We start from the raw sequence: 13,661 nt of genomic DNA, 5'->3' as shown, positions 1-13,661 counted from the left end.
GAAAGCAATTAGAAAATTTGATTTGATTTAAAATAATTACAAAAAATAGAATTACCTATTAAAAATCCACCACAAAAACAACAGCAAAACACCAAAATAAAACAAACGCATGCAACAAACACAAGAGCCAAAAACAGCCAGAGACTCAGACAGCTTTACAGAAAATCCCACCAAGCATTATGTGAACTCACACAGTCTCCTCCAGACAATGAGGAGACGAGAGGTCCTCCTCCCTCATGTGTCACGGTGAGTGGGGCCTTCCTACCAAACTGGGACAAGTGCAGTGTGAGAGAGGAACATTCTACACCAACCTCAGCTGCTCAGTGGAGATGCACACAACTGAATTAAAACAGGAACAAGTCCAATTAGCATAAAAATTTACATGATGATCAAGTTAGGTCTTGGTGCAAGAATGGCTTGATATCAAAGCTTCTATTAACACAATTTACTACCTTAACGGATAAAGGAGGAAAAATGTAAAATTACCTACTGACATGTCAATGAACATTTGACAAAATTTAACCTTTTATTAATTAATCATTAAAAAATAAGAAAAGTCTGCACACTCGTGGGGAGTTCCTTAGTCTGATAAATCTGAACCATCAAATCCCTATAGCCAAGGAGATTCTTAATTGTGAGGCATTCCAAGCATTCCCTTTGAAACCAGGGACAAATGAGCTTGCCCATTATGACCACTTCAGCGTGTTCTCAAGATGTAAATCTGCTCCCTGGGAGAAACAAAGCAAAGGTTTCTGAATTGGAAAAACTGAAGAAAAAAAAATGTTATTTTTGAGACACTGTGACATTTGGGGTCAAGAGTCTACAGATAAATTATTAGAAATAGGCAGTTCTGTACATCAACTTCACACAATCAAAGCAAACAACTTCAAAAATCTGATTTACAATAACATCTGCAATCACTGAGCAGCTGGGAATAAATCCAGGGCAGGATATGAAAGAGATTTCTTAACACGATGTTATTTGAAGTCCTGCAACATCCAAACAAATGAAGAGGTGTGTAAGGTTTATTCACAGTCCCAGGTGATGCATGTCTGTGAGAGAGCCTCTAAAAGGACATTGGACATTATTTACTGTGGATTCAGTGTGTCCCTGGCCTTGTTCGATATATAACAGGGATGCGGCTGCTGGCTGTGTGTCCTACGGATGGTCTCTCCCACATGCAAAAGATGCCCACATAAGTCATTCATAAGAGCATTATATGCAGCCAAGTTTATTTTATTTTCAAGATTTTATGTACTTATTTGAGAGAGAGAGAGAGAAACCAAAAGTAGGGTGGAGGGGCAGAGGGAGAATCAGGCTCCCCACTGAGCAGGGAGTGTGACATCGGACTCAATCCCAGGAACCTGAGATCACGACCCACGCCAAAGGCAGACGCTTCACCCACGGAGCCCCCCAGGTGCCCCACGAGCAGCTGATTTTAAATAAAGAAAACAACATAAATTTTTATGCAGAGCAGAATGGAAAAATTCTGGCAGAAAATTGATAAGTTCTGGAGCTAGGTGTATCAACCTGGTAAATATAAAAAAATTAAATATAAAATGATGAAAGCAGTTTGCTGAAAAAACATGGAACGATCCCATTTATAAAAATGTATCAACACAAACGTTTGTTACATCACTTATGGAAATAATAAAGAACATACATAGCTACCATGCCAGGGATCGAGAATCTCCCCCTTCCAGGAGAGAGGCCTCTGGGAGGAAGAGAACAAAATTGTGAAGGCCATACGGGGGGCTAGGAAGGTACCTGTTCTATTTCTTTCCAAAAAGAAATAAGGAAAGAGAAATCTTCCCAAAAAATTGTAGTAAAATATCCAGATGTGATAAAGCCAGAGCTGGTTGTGTCTTGTGTGATTTTCTGTACTTTTGTATAAGCTTCAAACAGTGAGGGAGGAGAGAAGGGTCAAGGAGGGGAGGACAAAGTTGACCTCCCTGCATTGCTAAGTAGGAAATATTTCGTATTTGCAGTTAACAGGGTGGTGAAAGCCTCCAACATGTCCCTAAGTTTTGTTTTGTATTTTCCTTTTTTTCCCCATTACTGTGCATTTCTTTTTCTTAATTGCATTATTCTTCCAGTCTTGAGTTCCTGTGAAAGTGTGCAGCCTCCTACGCAGTGAGGTGAGGCTCTTTGAAATGCCAGCGCTCCACTCTCAGGCTCTCTGTCCAGGGTGCCGTGGGTGCTGGCGTCTGGAAACCAGTCTGGGTCAGGACAGCGTGTGAGGGGTGCGTATGCAGCTTTCCTCCTCACGTCTGCAGACGTGGAACCGAGGGCGCACTGGCAGTGTGGAAGCGGGCACCGGGCTAGCCTGCCAAGCTGCAGCACCACTTTCCTCCTCCTGCTATGAAAATAAAACCCCAAGAGACATTGTGAGGCACAAATGCTGTGAATTGAGAGCAAAATAATGGATGCATTTGAGCAGTTCAACAAATGGCCCAACTAAGTTAAAAATCAAACATTTTTTGGCATCCTACAATCTAATAAAAAAAAAAAAACTGACTAAAGTTTTAACTGGTTGTGATCGTGATTGCCAATATAGCCTGGAACACACAGAGAAAAGTGTTCACGTAGAATTTATCCCCCGCACCATCTGGAAGACCTCAGTGAGATTTATTTCAGAGTTATAAAAAGATATAAGGAACATAATGGATCTTTGCCAAACTCAAAAAGATGAGCTCTGTTCTCATGGTGACTCTCCCACTGCGTGTCTTCTTCAGCATCAGGACACATTCTTTATTCTTGCAGGACCTTCACACAGCATTTGTCAGGCAGCCCTGGAAACAGCTGCCGGGCGAAGTCTCTTCCCGCCTCCGGGCAGGGATGGTTCCCAGCAGAAGCTGGACGAGCCGAGGGGCAACCCCCGACACGGGTGCCTGCAGGTCTCACCCCACCATGGCCTCAGGAGGCAGAGAGAGCAGTAGGTTCACCCCGGCCCCGTAAATACCGGGGCCTACAGCGTTATAGGAAAACTAGCATGTAGCCATGAAAGGGACAATGAATCTGTCCCCTTCCACGTCCCTGCCACTTACATCTTGCTGGATGACTTCTCATCTGGGGACAAAGTATTCAGAGACACTATCTCTCCCTGGAGACGCCTGTGCCCACCATCCGCCAGGTGGGTGAGCAGGCGTGTGGGGCGGCGACATAAAAGGGCAGATGCAGACGTGGCTTCTCTCCTTTTGTCATTTACTAGCAGTGACAATGAAGCCAAAGGTAACAGCGGTGGTGCTTCCTCAGGCAGGGCTCAAGCACTTCTCTGGCCACGGGACAGAGAATGCCTGCAAGGGACAAAGAGAGAAGATGCGGGATGAGGGAGGCACAGAGACTGGCCAGGCTCGGGAAAAGGGATGCTGGTGCCTGCATGGGACCCTGCATGCACCTGTTGCCAGAGTCCCGGCAGCAGCCAGCTTCTTGTCCCCAGAAGAGGTGCAGCCTCTGACCACTGGGCCCACAAAACAGGCCGCCACCCCCACCTCACAGTGGCCTCTGGAGTCCCACCACCACGTGCAGCCACGGCCACCACCAAACCCTGCCCATGGGGGTGGCAGGCAAGAAGCCACTCCTCTTCCTGCCTTTGGGCATCCTGCTGGCATCTCCTCATGGTAACCCTCACTGGAAGTTGACTGGCAAGACCCAGGGGATGGAATCTGCTGACACCCACCTTCCAATGGAGAGCAGGATTCCCCGATGGCAGGAGAGGGGCTGAGACAGGGCAGGTAAGTGGGCTTGCATTTTGTTGAGCACCTGTTCTGTGCCAGCCACTGCCCCATGTGCTAAACAGGCTTCAACTCATCCAAACCTCAGAACAGCCCTATGAACTTGGTACCACTATTATTTCCATTTTTGAGACAAGGCAGCCAAGTTTCAAATCAACCAACTTGCCCATCCTCACAGCTGCTGAATGACTACGACAGACTTGTACACCCTCAGAGCTCAGCCCATGGCCAGGTGCCTGCATTTAGATGTTTGTTTTTAATTTTTTGTCATTTTTTTTAAAAGATTTTATTTATTTATTCATGAGAGACACAGAGAGAGGCAGAGACACATACAGAGAGAGAAGCAGTCTGCCTGCGGGGAGCCCGATTTGGGATTCGATCCCAGGACCTCAGGTTACGCCCTGAGCGGAAGGCAGATGCTCAACCACTGAGCCACCCACATATTCCAATTTTTCATCATTAAAACAATAAATATCCCTGAGTCCATCCAGACATAAATAATCAAACAAGTAGCTGAATGGAGACAACGGACAAATTTCCTGTGCAGAAGAATTCCAAATAACCTGTGGAGACACTCTGTCCTCAAGGAGGCAGGGAGCAACGTCGTCCCTCCGTAAGTGTGAGCTGCACATGACTTCTTTCCAAAGAACACAGCATGGATGGGGACAGGGAGACTCTGCGAGGTCATACATGCCTTGGCCGGGGGATGATGGTCAATTCCAACACTGGACGGTCATGTTGGCAGTGTATGACATGATGTGTTGGAGGTATCAGCTTACCTCTGTGGTCCTGCTTCCCAAACCCGTAGCCCTAGTCTCAACTGAGAAAAGCACCGGGAAATCCCAATAGAAGACCATCCTAGGAGCTGCCTGGCCAGTCCTCCCCCAAACTATCAAGGCCTTCAAAAATAAGCAATATCTGAGAAACTGCCATGGCCCAGAGGCGCCCAAGGAGACATGACGACCAGAAGTGATGCAGGGTCCTGGGTAAGATCCTGGGACAGGAAAAAAAGTCTCAGATAAGAACTATGGAACCCTGAACCGAGTATGAACTTAAGTTAGTAATAACATGCCAGTATTGGGTCTCTAACCCTGGCGGATATACTACCCTGATACGAGATGTTAATAATAGGGGACTGTGTACTTGCTGTGCAATTTTTTCTGCACATCTAAAATTATTCCAAAATAAAAAGTTTACTTTTAGAAAATGACTAAACTTCACCCTAAAGCAATTGGTGCTCCGCGATGACTCTCACTTTTCATTAGTAATAGAGAAAGAGATCATTTATTTTTTTAATCGCCTTATTAGTTTACCTGAATACTACCTGCTTAGGTCTCAGAAATATGGGACCCGCGCCTGCCCACACCCCATACACAGGCCTGCAGGCTCTCCCTGCACATAGCGCGCAGCAAGGGCATTGCTGACGGATCGGCCCCAGGGTAGACTGGGGAGGTGGCTCCCTGGGAGTCCCCTGAAGGACCTCACCTCCCCGCTTCTTAACAAACAAGAGGAGTGCACAACCCAGATCGACCCAACCCCACCCACCGTCGGGGTGGACGGACCAAGACGAGCCCAGCCATCTCTCCACCTTGGGGTCATCTGGTGAAAAGGCACCAGAAGGAAGAGTTTTAGGAGGAAAAGCATTTATCATGGTCTCAGAAACGTAGTGTCTTTAGAAATGCTGCAGGACTTTCCACACCGCCGTTCCCCCCACCTCCGACTCTCACTCTGAGATATGCATGGGATGTGGCTCCCCTCGCAGGGTGGGCATCGAGGTCTGCAGGGAGGCGTCGTTTTTGTCCAGTTGTCTTGGGTGGATGAGACTGAGGCATTGGAAGTCATGACCAACACTTTTGAAATATAGAAATATACATGCTAAACAGATGTTCCAAGGACGAGATTGAGCCGAAAACAGAGTAACGTAGCTGCCCATTGGATGACACTGTCTCCTGAAAACTGACAACCAGGCAGACATCCACAGTGAGTGATCATTCTCTCTTCCTAATTTTTTTTTCCAATATCGAACAATCCCTGAGTCCTCCTCCCTCCTCTTGGAATGGATGGACTGTGTCTGTGTGTACCATACAGAAATAACCCATGCGATCCCACCTCTTTCGTGGTCTGAGCTTCGGAGAATGCCCTGGCTGGTGACCGTCCAGCGGCCCCACATCACACACACCAAATGATTCATTAGGGCGGGACTGTTCAAACACAGAGCTGGGGTGGGCTCCCCAAAACCTGAGAGGCTTCATCAGGGTACCTGGCTCCCACCATTGTGATCAGGTCAACAAACATCGAGCCGTCTGCCCACCCCAGAATCAGATGTCGTTACTCTGCCCGGCGTGAGCTCTAATCCTTACCGTTAAATAAGATGAACTTACTCTTCCCCGGCATTAGCTTCATAGCGTCCTCTTAAATAAGAACAGACTAAAGATCCCAAAATGCCCCAAAGTTATTCTCCAAAGACAATGTTGCCGATGACTTATCCTAGATCAATCACCATTGAAGGTCGCCTGTCCTATTTGGCAATATTTGCTCTGTAACTAATAAAGATCAGCCTGCAGTTATTTATATTAGGTTATCATCTCTCCAGGGTGAAGCTTAATCCATTTTGCAATGTTTTTCCCAACAAGACAACATGAGTTTCTCTGCCTGAAAATGAATTAAGTGCACGATTTCTAAATATGGGATCTGACATTGTTCTTGTTACAAAAAGCAATTTATTCCCCAAAAGGCTTACACTTCAAAGGTTATATAAAAAGGTTCAAATATCAATGCTATCCATTTTTCAATTACTGGGCTTCCTAACACCACTGGCTTTTGGACAGATAAGCAGTGGTATCAGTTTTCTTATTCAACATCTTATAGGTTTCCAATTCCACAGCACAGAGAAAGCAAATTTATTGTAATACATTTAGCTGCTTTGGAAACTGCAGTACCCAGTCTGTTTCCTCCAAGAGTACGGAAGGTATCAAATAGCATCTTAAAGGGATATTTATGAAGTGCCTGATACTAATGATGGCAATTGTAGATACAGCTTCAAGTGTCTACCTATAAACAGTCTCATACGTATATGTATATATACAAAGGTGAGGGGGCTGGGGAACACTATTTCAACGTATGAAAACTAAGGAGCCATGAAAACGATCCAAACATCTCCCAAAAGATAATCTACAGACACTTGTGCTTTCCTAAGAGGGAAGGAAAAAAATCCTTTTGTCTTCTGTTGTGCCGGCAGATAAAAGGAAATAACATCATTCATACTTTCCCTCTGACAATTATAAGGAAATCTTTGGATTACATGGGAAGGATTATACGGTAAAAAGAAATAATGCCTTGATACTCAGAGGGATTTTTTTTTTTTTTTTGCTGCCAAATCAAACATGTCACACAAGATTTTCCATAATTGGGCAATAAGGATGGAACAGTCCAATTTATATATTTCGGGGGCGGGTTGTTTGTGTTTTTGTTTTTGGAGGAGAGCGAGAGTCCAGTGAGGAGCCTGACTCGGGGCTCGATCTTGTGACCCTGAGATCATGACCTGAGCCGAAACCACAATTTGGATGTGTAACCGCTGGAGCCACTGAGCACCCCTGATTTATAGGTTTGAGTAGATCCTTCTCTGGGAAAGAAGAAAACCTACCACCAACGGGAGGTGACAGTGATCACAAGAGCCACAGAGGCCGGGACGCGGAGGCAGCCGGCGGGGGCCAGCCCTGTGGAGTCCTGCCCGTGGAGCCGCGGGTCCCCAGCGCCGGCGTCCAGGGTCAGGGCCATGGCTGTGGTGAGAGCCGGGTCTGCGCTCGGAGCGGGGAGCCCCCTGCCCTGCGGGGAGCCGGCCCCAGCACCCAGTCGCCAAGCACCGCGGCCACGGCCTCCCCCGAGGCAGATCAGGGCACCGGGTGCTGGCAGGGAGTTCCTGGGTTAGACGCCGAAGCCGCGGGACGGCCAGCAGCTACAGGAAGCGCCAGGTCGGAGGGAGGAGAGGAGAGGCGGGAGGCCGAGCCCCCGCGCTGAAGCAAGCCCGGAAGCTGGGGCACCTTCTGGGCTCAGCACGCTGCGGGTCGGGAGCCACAGAGCAGAGGCAGAGGGGACCCCAGACGTGCGCACCCCCGGGCCTGGACACAGAAGTGGGGACCCCGGGTGAGCAGGGCCCTCGTTCAGCGCTGCTAGGACACTGAAGATGGTGGCGTCAGGTGCACTTGACCTTCCCACGGCCCGTCCTAGCAAGGGCTCACACTCAGCTCCCGGCCCCACTCCCCATTCCTCTCCCCACATCTCCTCTTCCTAGAAGGTGCCTCTTTTTATTTTCCAAAATATTCCTCTTATGTCATCCTGCTTTTCAAACACACGCCAGTCCCAATGTACCTCTCATTATTCCGTCTCCTTTCCCTGGAAAAGGATGTCCTACTCTTTCTGTAACCCCGTTTGCTAAGCCATGCACATCAAGCCATGACTGTCCTGTCCAGACACTTAGCTACAACACCTCAGAAACAATACCAGGGCGGTTGTGGGGTGTGGGGGAGGCTTTGCTTGGCCAAATGTGTGAGCCACTTCTCAGAGCTACTTTCCTCTTCTCCTACCTGTAATGGGTTAAATTGTGTCCCCTGAAGAAAAGACCATGAAGTTCTGACTCCCGGTGCCTCAGGATGTGACCTTATTTGGAAATGGGGTCATTGCTGATGTAACCAGTGAAGGTGAGGTCATAATGGGGTAGGATGGGCCCCGATCCAATAGCATCAGTGTCCTCATAAGACGATAGAGAAGGACACCTAGGTGGCTCATTGGTGGCCCAGGATGTGATCCTGGGGCCTCGGGATTGAGTCCTGCATCGGGCTCCCCTGCAGGGAGCCTGCTTTTCCCTCTACCTGTGTCTCTTCCTTTCTCTCTGTATCTCTCATGAATAAATAAATTATTAAAAAAAAAAAGATGAAGGAGACAGAGACACAGAGAGAGCACACCATCTGAGGCTGGAGCCACGGTTGCATGCCAAGGAATGAATGCCAAGGATCACCAGAAACTGCCCAAAGTGGGAAGAGACAAGGAGAGGCCTCCCCTACCTATTTCAGAGGGAGCATGGCCGGCTCACACCTCGGCTCCAGGAGTCTGGCCTCCAGAACTATGGTAAAAGCCACCTGGTTTGTGGGGCTTTGCCACGGCAGCGCTAGGAACCTGGCACAGCACCCACACAGACCGTGTCAACCAAGGTCACTTACACTGAGCTCACATGCATCACCTTCATCTTCTGTTTTTCCTGCAAATGGCACCTGAGCATGACCAACGCCTTGGGTGGGGTGAGCCAGGACCCGTAGAAAGAAAGGTCCTGACCTCTTGCCCCAGGGGTGGCCCTTAGCGGAGGGGATACCTTCAAACGAATGTGGACATGATGAGCTGGACACATGCACCATATGGCTTGCATGAGGCCAAGTGTTCATGGAAAACGGACGGCCCATGGTGCGGGTGATTGGCGGGCAGCTCTGAGCACCGTAGACGGCACTTAGAGCCTACTACCGGGTAAACTGTCCAAGTTTATTGACAGGTCCTCACTAGGCTATTGGCTTGAACGAATTAGGAAACAAAAGTTCATAAACACGATAGGTCCATATGATTCATCTACTCTTTCCGAACACACATGTTTGTTGGCGTCTCTGCGCAGTTGAACTTGAGGTGTAATGAAGCAAGAATCACAAAACTCATAAAGGACACAGAAGACTTTGATCTTCCAGCTGGGAAGAGTCTGGAGTCACACCCCTAGTTATGCGCTGATTCCACCTGTGCTGGGAGCCATGCCTGGCCCTGGAATGCCGTCAATCTCTGCCAGGGAGTCTCCTACATGGAAGCAAGCTCGTCAGCCCAAAATTTGACCTTTATTTCCTATATCTTGTTCAGGAGAGCACGCAACCCAACACCCACAGCAGCACAACTGAAAACCCCCCTAGGTTCACACATCACCTCCTGAGCTTCCAGCTTCGACCAGACCCAGCATGTCATCAATAGGCATCTTTCTCACATGCTGCACTGGGTCTCCAAAAACAACTGGAGTTTATTGGGTATATGTTGGGATCTCCAAAGCAGATGATGGAAAATGCAATGAGCGTCTGTGATCATTTTGATGGAGGAAAAAAGGGGAAATGTCTCAGGCTGGCAGTAGCCTTCAGATGGCAGGGTCTACTTTCTGAGCTCTGCTCCATCCAGACGACAACAGGTCTGGTGATGAGGTGACTATGGCATCCAGGTAACACCGAAGTCAGACACCATTCTAAGTGTCTTCATGGATGAATTCATAGGAGTTGACAAGCCCCTTACAGAGCCTATGAAACAGGCTGAGTGGGTGGATGCTTCGTGCATCTGAGAGATGTCTAACAGACACATGGTCCATGCATCGGTTGGGTGGACGTGCAGTCATGGGCAGAGGACCTTTAGGAGGGGCTCCTGGGGGACTGGCCTGGGCTGAGGTCACAGCAGAATCATGCACCTTCTTTCACCCTGAGCCCCGAGCTCCGGCTCCAGATGCTCACGTTCCCCATGTGATCATCAGCACCGAGCAGGATAGAATGTAGGAACTGTGCACACTGGTGCCAAGGAGCCGCCACCATCACTAGGGGCTGTGGGCTCCTTGCACAGGCTGATGGGAAGGGACCTGAAGAAGGCTTCCCCCAGTCAGTGTTGTGTGGTCCTTTCCTCAAGCCCACTGGGAGGTCTGGCGAATGACCGTATCCAAGCAGTAAGGACAGAGGCAATCAACAGCCAATACTCTTGATCTAAAAGCCAAAGGATAAGACATGATTGATATGTGTCAGCAAGTTTTGCTCAAAGCGGGTAAATGAGTCAGTCCATTTCCAAGTGCACATCCACGTGTTTCCCGGCCGCCGTCCCACAGCCACCCCAGCTGGTATATCCCGGGAGAGAGAGGGGCAATGGGAGGAGTCGCACCCCCGACAGCCGTCCAACAAACCCCTGGGAGCTTTCGTGGCACCCATGCTGATCCCTGATAGAAACCTCGAATCTCAACGTGTACTTGTGATTTTAGCTTCATTAATATCGCATTATCATTCCCTCTATGAGAACAGTCACATGGTAACTGGTGCAGTTTAAAAAAAAAAAAGACATTTAAAAAGAATAGCACTTAATTACCATTCTAGCTTGAGTATAAAGTCACATCTATAATCATCATAGTTTTGAAAAAAATTTTTGAAAAAATATTTGTCTTCTGTTGTGTTTCTCAGGGAGCATGTACACAGCAGGCCGAGCCAGGGAAAGCAGTAGAGTGTTTGCCATCGATGCCTTTATTCTACTAATGTATTCCAGAAGACTAATGTACTCGTCTAAATTAGCTTTTTCTCCTCCTTTCTCGGCTGGTAATTAGCACTAGAGGGGATGGGTCTGAGTTAACTATTAATAGTTTAGAAGTAAACCTGAATTTCAGAAACAACACATTACCAGACAGTAAAAACCTGATTCTTCTGCTTATGTTAAGAACTTATCAATGAATGGAAGCCTCCAACTGTGTCAGACTATTGAACGATCCTGTTTCCCAGCTGATGTTCATTTATGCTGCACACTGCTGTATACCTGCACTGCTGTCTGACACCGTTAATGTCTTCTCACCGCAAGGGGTGCAGAGGGCGCTTCCACGCGGCGCCAGCCACTAGGCCTCAGTCTACATCCCCACACGATCCTTCATGATGCTCCACAGGTAACTGCAGCTCCGTGGCCTCGACGTGGGGACCACATATGCCGCTTGTAGAGCCCCCGCCTCACGGGCTCCATCCCCCAAGTCCACCAGGATGCCCCGCTCTTCTCAGAGACTGCAGGACACGGGTCCAGAGCAGGTGAGCGCACAGGGTGTCTCCCCGGGGCCTGGCCCCTACGAGGGAGCTCAGGGCAGCTCTGCCCACCCGCCACCTGGGCAGATGCAGTACCTGCCAAGCTGTTCACACATAACCGTATTCCACCCTCACTAACACCCAAAAATAATGAACCTGCTTCCCAGATGCGGGAACGCAAGCTCAGAGAGGCTCGGGCGACTGGTAAATGGTGATGCAGGGGTATGTCCAGGTGGACAGGCAGCTGTCACTTGAGGGCGTGCCACACGTGATGTCCGTCCTCTGCTCCCCACCCTCCCATCTGCCCCCCTCCTTCACGTCGTCTTCCTTAAAGCAACACAGAAATATGGAAAATTGAGGAACAGGAAGAAATGCAATTTCTGAGAGCTTCATGGGGGCAGGCTGGAACGTTAAGAAGAGCACGAGGCCAGAACTGGGAGGAGAGAGTGCCAGGTGCTCGGCTCCTTCATCTGCAGCATGAGGGAGGCCATGAGTTATTCCCCCAGACACCCCCGCTCCTGCTCACCCTGCTTTCTTGCCCAGCAGGTGCCCGCAGCCTAATTCTGCTGCCTGCCACCAAATACCACTCCTCCTACCCCCCAGCATTGTACTTAGTAAAACAGAGCAAAAAATACTTGCTGGATGTTGTCAGAGAGCCAGTGACAAAAGCCACGGAAGAGGAACTGAGCAGATGACCCAGTGGGGCCACAGGACTGTCCTAAGACCTGCTCCAGACCTGCTTCCCCTCTGGCACCTGCAGGGGCTCTGGCCCAGCCACTTCCCACAGAGGCCTTAGCCCTTGCACAGACACACACCCAAGTCCACACCACACAGCATTTTAATATATATTTTTTTTATTTTTCGTTAAAACAAATCCTCCTCCTAATTAAATACCCTTCCAGGGTCTGATAGTATAGAATGCTCCCACCCACCCACTGATTAAAGTCATTGGACTGGTTAGGACATTAAACAATGACCCTTGGACCCTAAGCTCCCCACCTTTCCCAAGCAAGTCTCTTCTGCCATATGGCTGTCTTGCAGTCCCCCCCACCACCGCCCCAAGCCCTCAGGCTAGAGTGGGTGTGAAGCAAGATCACCTTTCCTGGGACTCAGGATTCCCCAGGAAGCAAAGGCATGGGACGCTCTGTCAGCTACCTATGATCCAGAGCTCTAACTACAGTGGCAGGCCCGTCGGAGATGTGACCTCTTTATACCCGGGGTCACGCCGGCATCAGACACAGCCGTACATCGTACATTGGCACCCGCTGGCCTCACAGCAGCAGCTGGCTTGCCCCAGCCCAGAACCTCTTAGAGATGCTTACTGCTCAACATCTGAGCTGTGCTGGGATGAAAAGTCTACAACACTGCACGTTGCAGGAAATCGCTAACCTTTCATCACACCCGCATGGTATATGAACCAAAGGCATCTCACTGAAAGATACTGCAGATGAGGATGGGGTGAAGTCACGTGGGCAGCCTGGTGTCCCCAGCACCATGCCTTGCCTGGGTCGCTGGCAATCCCGTGCATAGGCAGCGCCTGGAGAGTGGTAGGGGGACGGGGCTGCCCGAGCCTGGGGAGGACGCATGCCACAGAGCAAGGCTTCTCCACCCATGGCCTCTCAAAAGTGCTGTATCAACCAGCAGCTCACACACCATCACACGCCATTGTTTTAAAAGTACAATTTCGTGACTTTTAGCTCATTTACACAGCCATACAACCAGCATCACATCCTCATCATCTCCCAATGAGGCCTTGTGCCCGTCGGCAGCCCCAACCGCAGCCAAGGCACTCGGCCACATCGAAAAATACAGTTGTCCTTACCTCCCTGCAAAGCCCACAGCAAGGTTGGGTGGGGACAGGTCCCGACTCCGTGTGCCCACCTCTCCTGGGGATTCGAGCTTGACCCCGTTGGAGAACCGTACCCCCGATGGGGAGGAAGCTCTGAGTTCGCTTCAAGAGAGGCACCGATGGGAGCTCCCAGGTAGATGGTTCCCGGGAGCACAGTCACGGGAGGAGATGGTCTCCAGATTACCCCAGGATGGGATGCCCGACCCCAGGTCCCGTGAAATTCATTCCGTGTCACGTTTCTCACACTGATGT

At 49.4% G+C, this 13,661-nt stretch overlaps 1 long non-coding RNA gene across 1 annotated transcript; it reads right to left on the bottom strand.

Annotated features, from left to right (window-relative positions):
* Positions 1 to 1,583: 1,583 nt before the first annotated feature.
* LOC102155992 lies at positions 1,584 to 8,403 on the bottom strand. The gene is made up of 3 exons (XR_005352979.1): positions 8,318 to 8,403; positions 3,048 to 3,296; positions 1,584 to 2,359 (listed from the first exon to the last, which is right to left on the bottom strand). It is a non-coding gene; the product is annotated as an uncharacterized LOC102155992 (long non-coding RNA).
* Positions 8,404 to 13,661: the final 5,258 nt, after the last annotated feature.

Source organism: Canis lupus, chromosome 1 (genome assembly GCF_011100685.1).
Source record: "Canis lupus familiaris isolate Mischka breed German Shepherd chromosome 1, alternate assembly UU_Cfam_GSD_1.0, whole genome shotgun sequence".
Classification (NCBI taxonomy): domain Eukaryota; kingdom Metazoa; phylum Chordata; class Mammalia; order Carnivora; family Canidae; genus Canis; species Canis lupus.
Note: the sequence above shows the minus strand (reverse complement) of the source record. Positions and strands in the feature narration are given on the sequence as shown.